The sequence below is a fragment of the Acanthisitta chloris genome, unplaced genomic scaffold (assembly GCF_000695815.1).
Source record: "Acanthisitta chloris isolate BGI_N310 unplaced genomic scaffold, ASM69581v1 scaffold6102, whole genome shotgun sequence".
Lineage (NCBI taxonomy): Eukaryota > Metazoa > Chordata > Aves > Passeriformes > Acanthisittidae > Acanthisitta > Acanthisitta chloris.
The window spans coordinates 14,977-21,947 of record NW_008662062.1 but is presented as its reverse complement, the minus strand read 5'-3'; positions in this window follow the sequence as shown (position 1 = coordinate 21,947).

Here is a 6,971-nt window from a genome sequence, read left to right as displayed (position 1 = left end):
CTGATTGCCAAGATAAAAGTGCCTGTCAGCAGACAGGAGGGATATTCCTCACCTTAGTATGCAGTGATGGGTTTTTTCTCCCAGCATTGGATCCTAGGCTCACAGAAAGCCCCTAACTGTGTTCCTTCTCCCATTAGTAGTTTTGATTGGCTGTTCTAGAACTGTGACTTAAACTGCTTTGCATTAAATACTTCTCAGCCCTTAGAGCAAAAGCTGTGTGCAACTTTTTAACTGATTTGGGGATACTGACAAGAGCTAAACTTAGCATATTGAGGCTACTCTTCATTCAGGTCGGTGTGGGTGGAGAAGAGAGGGTTTTCAAATGGTAATTCAGAACAGTTTCTGCTCAGTTGTTTTCCTACCCTCACTAAGCTAAAGTTAGCTTTTGTAATTAGCATTCTTTTCTTCCACCTCAGCATTTAGAGAAGGCATGTCAAGCTGACCAGTCTTTTTATCTGAACATAAATAGTCACCTTGTTAATCTCTTAATTTCCATTGCAAGCCTTTCTTGCATCTTTGTGTGAACTAAACTGGATTTGGGATTCAGCTGTTACACCTGAACAGTTTTGTGCAGGTATTGACTTTGATTCAAGAAGGCATTGAGCTGGGATGACAAAAAAAAGTGTATGTTGTCTGCATATCTTTGCTTTGCAGTGATTGTATTTGTAGGTGGAGATCATTACACAGCACAAATACCTCTTTTTTGAGGGCTGTGGTGCACAGTTGGCAGCATTCAGCTGGTGTCAGTGTTGGTTTTCCTTTGTTACTGGCAGCTGGGGTCCTAAAGAGCATGTGCATATCCCTTCAGCAGGGGCAGAGCAGACAGCTGAACATAGCCACCTTCTCTCGACCCAACAAAATCTCAGTCAGCACGTGAAGTGACTTTCCTGACATGTAAAGACTGGTATGAAGAATACTTCAGATGAATTCTAAAGGTGGAAAACTCCCCTGGACTGGGAGCCTTTGCCTCTGGCAGCCTGCATGAGTGATGCTATCTATGCAGGTAGGAGGGATGTTTTAACTAAAGTGGGATGAGCTGCTGGTTCCAGTCCAGTTCTTAGCACGAAACATCCTGTTGACAACCTCAGCACAAACAGCAGCGGTAGAAAAAGAACAATTAAAACACTTGCTAGTTTTTTCAAGTACAATATCTCCAGATCAAGGCTCAGGGTCAGTGACAAGGGCATCAGTGGAGTTTGGACTGTTACTGTCTGTGATGTTGCTGATCTCCTTAAAGAATGTAATAATTTGATTCTTTGACACTTCTGTGCAAATTAACACAGAAATTAGTGTGATAAGAAGACATAGACCAACAGATGCATTTGACTGTTATGCTTCCTTGTGATACAAGAAATGGAACTGGGAAATGTCTGTCATATTCTATCCAGTATATTTCCCATTCACAGACTGCTCAGTTCTTTGCAGACAAGTCCATAAGCTTAGCTTAACTATCAAATTTATTCTGTTAATTTGTATAATCAATTAATGAAAAATGTACAGTATTGAGCTCTCTCAACAACTTAGGTCTGTATATCATAAATACAGCCCGAGTGCACAGTGAAATGCTGTAGTTTAACACAAACCTAGCACCAAGAGGATCTTCCTTGATAAGTGAGGAAGTGGCAAGTTCTGTCATTAGTTTCCTTCTAACGAGAAACAAGTATCTTCAACCACATCTTTAGACTCCCACGCCATTGTGGATATCAAGATGTTAAGCTTGGTTTATTTTAAAGGTCATCATGTGAGATCTCACACACAATTTCTAAGCTATAAACAAAACATAACTCCACAAAAGGAAAATGCAGATTATCAAAAGTGAGTGAAACTTAACACGAGGTTTAAAAATAGGCTCCAGCATTGCTTTTATGACTCAAAAACATTAGCAATTATGCACAGGGTTTGGGGATTCTTGGTTGATGTTGATGAATTTCAAGTTTATGTGGAATGTGGTTTTATTATCCATTTTATAGCAGAATCCAAAAAAAGACAACTGTTAAGAGTATATGAAGCATCTGCTGTGAAGAATTTACCATCTAAGAGGACAAAGCTGAACAGTAGAGCAGACAGGGCGTAACTGTACAAAGGGTGAGAGGTAGGGAGGAGCACAAAGCTGACTGACCCATTTTTCACATGAACAGAGGAGAAGCTGGAGTACATATTTTTGTGCTTTTTATGCTCTCTGTCACAGATAAGGATGGATGTGGTAAAGGAGGAGTAAACTGGGGGACTCAGGGTATACTCATGTTATAATCAAGACATGGGAGAAAGAAAAACTTCATATAGAGCAGCTTAAAGAATGTGTTGTGGATGAACCAACAATAAGTTAAAATAGGCAGGGATCTACAGCTGGAAATGGTATCAATGTCAGAGTAAAACGATTTACTATCTCTCTGAGTGCTTTTACTGGTGATTTAGATATGGTTCTGGGATCCTGGATGATGTCCTGAATTCAGACCTACCCACTACAAATGTGGGAAGTAGTGATGTACTTTCTTATATGTGATTCTTGATGGGAGATTGTTTGAAACAGAGACCAGCATTTCTTCAAGTTTTTGCTAGTTGACTGTAAAGCTTTAGACTGAATTACTTACAAAGGATGAAATGCTGGTTAAATTAGATGGATTAAAGTAACATACTTTGGATCTAAGTTCTCACAAACTTAAAAGCTATTTAGTCAAGGAATTTTGCCTCAAGCCCTTTTCTGTTTGAAATTTTTAAATTGTGTGCTTGAGAAGGAGGAACTGGTATCCAGTATTTCATGGCAACCACAAGAGATTTTTCATGAAATGTGTTGTATTTGACTGAGATGGGAGGTGAGCTGAAGAATGCCAAAAAGGGATACTGAATCAGTTAAGGAAGTTGCTACCTGCCCTAGAGCCTCACATTGGAATGACACTGTGTTCAAACTGTGTTCCCAGTATATATTGTGACTAATTATTCTTGAAACAAATAACACACGTTTCTCAGAGACACTCAAAGCTCCCAAATAAACTACTGCAGCATTCAAATCAAACATGTTAAACACTTTCTTTCTTGAGAGGAAATGTGTGGAGATAAAACTAAGGCACAGGACTGTGAAAGCTGACTTGACATCTATTCTGAGTTCTTTAATTGAGCTATTCACACTCACCAGTAATTTCATCCCTTTACATTTCCAGACCCTATGTTAGCATAGACACATTGTATGTTATCAAGGCTCACATAATAGGCTGTGTTCAAACCAAGGTATCGAGTCCTTGTCTTCTGCTTCTTGTTGCAACCTTGTTTGCTTATTACCACTTCCATTTTGCCAGCACACACACTTGTGGTTGCTTTTGTTTTTCAGCTGAATCAGTTCCCTGGTTTGATTCACACTGGGGCCACACGAGTATTAGTGATGGCACAACAGCAAGGATGTTGGTGATAAAGGATACCTGGGAATGGAGAGTGCCTAGGGAGGGGAAATAGGGACTGCTGAAGTCAGTATTCATCACCTAGGAAAGGTCAGTACAGCCACAGCCTCATTAGCTTCAGGCCCAGAGAAGTACCTCCTGGCAGCCTAAGCTTTGCATTTGTGGATCTTGTTTATGGGCAGGGTTCATATTAGTCAAATGAGACTTGGCAATTTTTGCACTAAATTATCCCTACAAATGAGGAGAATCATGACAGCAGAGCCCTCCTGAGCAAGAGTATGGTACATTGGGAGACAGTTTGTTTTGTAAGTTCTGGGATTTCTGGGGAGCAGCTAAGACAAATGTTATTTCCATGTAATTGAAATTGTATTGTTAAAACACCAGTTAAAATGACTGGCTACTGGCAGAACAGCCAGACTGAAACAGATCTTGGAGCTAGCTAAACTTCTCAAGTATTTATTCAGTTTAGTAGAACATCATGCACCCCTGCAATGAAATCTGTGCTGCAAGGGTTCTGCTAACAACAGCTAGTACAGCTGCTTTACAGCCAGGCTGGCTGTGCTTGCATGAGCTGTGGCTCTAAAAATGCTACAGTGCACAACACTTTCAGCCACAGGGGGAATTGGTGGGCCAATATCTGCATCACTGGATGCTAAAATAGCTGTAGTTCAGGTGGACCACCCATCCATTTTGATGCATATGGCAACAATATGAGTTTGTGATGGAAATCTCCATTTCTGAGCCTAGATGGTGATTTTAAGGAAGACAGTGTCTTTTAAAGATATTTTATTGCTTCTTGCTAGTTCTCTATAGGATCATGGCAGCTAATAAACAATTCTGTCAGTGTAGGATCTGAAATTAAATACCTTGTTTTACCTGTTTTGTCCTCCCACTATTGTTTCCTGAAAATGAAGAAGATTTTGAAATAATTATTGAATCAACAGCTCACTTTTAAATGTTTGTCTAGGGAATTAGTGCTTTGGAAAAGGTTTGGATTAGTGTCTGTATGGGCTGAAGTCCTCTGTGTAGGATTTGGATACACTGTGGTCAGGTCAGTTTTACAAGTGTGTCTAGAAAAGTGCCATGGACATCTCCTCCTGCCCCTGCATTGCACTCTCAGTTCTGCAAATGCAACTATTTGTGTGTGCAACTATTTGGCTAACTAGACTGGGGAACTGATGCAGGGTTCAAGCCTGCGAGACAGAGTGGGTTTGTTAGGTGAAATTTTTTGATAACCAAGGGCCACTGTTGCCAGAAGAACCACTCATGAAACACCACTTCTCATCTAGGATGCCTTTGAACCAGGCTATATAGTTCCTGGGCTAGCCAGGGCCCCACAGTTCAAATTACCAGATGCTTTGGACAATGTCTCACTCCTAAATGAAAGATGAAAATAGATACCTTTTCAACACAGAAGTGGCAGCTGTAAGTATTTAAAGGGTAGATATTGGCAACTACAAATGAGCTGAAATGGAAGCTAAGTGGATTCTTGCATGTCTAACAGACAAATAGCATTCTTGTACAAAGTGAGTTGTCTTTCCTGGCAGTAAGGCACTCAGGGTTGTTTCTTGACTGTGTAACAGATGCTGTGCCTCTTCTCTATGCATGTAAGATAACAGCATTTAATACTTGAAGGGGAGTTAGTCTGCAGCAAAGGAAAGATTTGGCAATTCAAAATGTGGATAAGAGATCAAATCTATTTCATCTTGCAGCAGTTTCTGAGTTAACTGGTTTTAATCGTAGGAGATTATTTTTAAAATAGAACTGCCAGAGGCTAAACTTTGCAGATCATTAAAATAAAAATACTTTTTTCCAAATGGTCAACAGTTCCTCTCTTTAAAGAAACTGCTATACAGTTGCCTGTTCCTGTGATACTCCTAGAGCTTCCTAGTGAGATTTCACTCCTTTCTTTTAAATCATGGTATTCATTCACTTTGTGTCCGGGTATTAACAGCCATGGTAACCAACTGTCAGTGAGAACCTTGTCCAGTCCTGGAGTAACAGGAGCCAACAAAAAGGAGTGTTTTTCTTTCATTCCTTTCCTATGGTTCTCTGAGAATTTGCCACAAAAAGCAGATTATTTTGACAGAAGCAGGTTAGGGAGTGGCTCCTGTCAGCCTGGCAGATGGGAGAGGTCTGGCAGCTACAGGAGGTGTGAAGGAGTTCATCTCCTAAAACAGGTCCCTGCACAAGTCTGACCATGTCCTCAAGTGCAGCAGGACTCTCCCTCAGATCAAAGCAGGGAAGACAGAAACTCCATTCCCAAAGTGCATTGTGATACAGAGGCCAGAAAAATGCTCAGGTCATTGTCCATGTGATTTCTGAATGAAACACTTGGAGTTTTGATTGCTCTAGACAGAGAAATGAGTTTGACCCTTTGCTTTACTTGGCTATGAATGAAGCCAAGGTTTGCAGAGAGATCCTCCATACTGAGCTGGTCCCAAAGAGCATAAGGGATGGAAAAACATAAGGAGAAGCGAAAGGTTCAGGACTGAAGAACTGAAAGAATACTTACTCTAGGGTCCACACTAACCTTTTTTTTTCACTACTCTTTGAATCTGCTCCTGAGAATCTCTTCTTTTCTAAACTAGTGAGATGATGACATCTTCTATACTATGTCTTCCTGAGGAGTCCAGGTACTTCTTACAGCTGCTGAAATAGGTGACAGGCAAACTAGACAGTTATCTGTGAACCAAATAACATATATCTGGGAAAGCATATAAACTTTTTTGACAGTATTCACTCTTGAACTTCAAGGCAGATTGGCAAAAAGAATACAGTTGGCTCTGGTCTCCACATTCCTACCACATCTATATTATCCTAGATAAGATAGAAGTTCTTTTAAAAGATTTATGCATTTGAGTTTTCATCTAACTTCTGGCTCCTTACTTTTGTCTATAGATTAAAAAACCACAAACATGCAGGATTACCAAGAGCTGTTGCTAAAGGGAAAGATTTGGGAGTGGTAGAGGAAAACAAAAATGTGCCTCTGTTCCCTGAAACAAAAGCATATTCTTTTGAACCTCTTTATAGAGATTCTAAATAGGGAGCATATACCCTGGTCAGTATATGAAAGGTACTTAGTCTAGTCCCACTGCCCTTCAGAAAATTTACCAGGCTCTGGCAGTATCACTGGGGAGGCAGATAGGACCTGTAAACAGACTAAGTGTTAGGGATTACCTCCTACCTCAAGGAAAAACAAGTACTGTATTATATAGAGCAATAACTCAGCCCTGTATCCAAAAAAATGAGGAATGAGCAGCTGCTTAACAGTTCTTTTCTGAGTGTTATAGAGCCTTTAAAATTCTGTCTATGATTTTTTACATACAAATACCTGTATTGTGTATCTGGTTTGGGGATAGGCAAACATACTGGATCTTGGAAGTCTGTACATTTATGTGGGGCTGTAAAATAGTCTGCATATTTTCATTTTTAATTTTCTAATAAACTGCAAGAGTCAGTAACAACAAGCTTGTTCATAACAAAGCAGTGTGCAACTGCAACCATATCTAGGGTGGGAGGGAGAACAAGTCCCCGTGGAGGGAGTTGTGACCCTTTTTGAGTGGGTATCTCCTTGGG